Consider the following 930-nt stretch of genomic DNA (forward strand, 5'->3'; position numbering starts at 1 on the left):
GTTCGATTCCAAATACCACGCCACAGAGCCCCCCTTATAGCACTTATCCCAGGCAAAGTACTTGTCAATGCTCCTAACCTTGTCCCTCCCCAGGTTCCCAACACCCTTGGGGATCAGGCTTTCTTCCTTTGCTATTTTGGCCCCATGCCTAGTAGAGGGCTTGACACATAATACGTACTCAATAAGCTTTCACTGGATAAATAAATCAGTAAGATTCTAATGCCAGATGCCAAAATATTTCTTAAATGCAGAGGTAACATATTCATTTTATTATGCTCATTTCCAAGTTCCATTCAACTATAAATACTTAGAATCCCCAAACAGGAAGAAATGTTGGAAACAATAATTTCCAATCCCTTGTTTTACTTTATAAGGATTCCTATCGCTTCTCGGCCTTTTGGCTAAGATCAAGTGTAGTACTTTATAAGGATTCCTGAAAAACAGAGTAGAGAATAAAATAATTTTTTGATGAGACTTGAGGGCATTATCCTAAGTGAAATAAGTTAGACAGAGAAAGACAAGCACTGTGTAATCTCACGTAGGTGTAAAATCTAAAATAAAACCAAGAAAAACCCAAACTCACAGACACGGAGAACGACTGGTGGTTGCCAGAGGTGGGGAGTGAGGGCCGGGCAAAACGAGTGAAAGGGGTCAAAAGATACAGACTTCCAGTTATAAAATAAGTAAGTCCTGGGGATGTGATGCACTCTACAGTGACCATAGTTAACAACACTGTCTTGAATATTTGAAAGTTGCTAACAGAGTAGATCTTCAAAGGTCTCATCATAAGAAAAAGAATTGTAACTATGTATGGTGATGAATATTTCCCAATATATACAAATGATAAATCATTATCTTGTACGCCTGAACTTAACATAATATTATATGTCAATGATATCTCATTAAAAAAGAACTAAAAACTAAGATCAG

The 930-nt window shown here is 37.3% G+C and overlaps 1 pseudogene; it reads left to right on the forward strand.

The window, feature by feature from the left end:
- The first annotated feature begins 381 nt into the window (after nucleotides 1-381).
- LOC124529545 (uncharacterized) lies at nucleotides 382-493 on the forward strand (annotated as a pseudogene).
- Nucleotides 494-930: the final 437 nt, after the last annotated feature.

This window comes from Lynx rufus, unplaced genomic scaffold, assembly GCF_022079265.1.
Source record: "Lynx rufus isolate CCGP_SWC_20201006 ecotype Redwood Valley unplaced genomic scaffold, mLynRuf1.p SCAF_6, whole genome shotgun sequence".
NCBI lineage: Eukaryota > Metazoa > Chordata > Mammalia > Carnivora > Felidae > Lynx > Lynx rufus.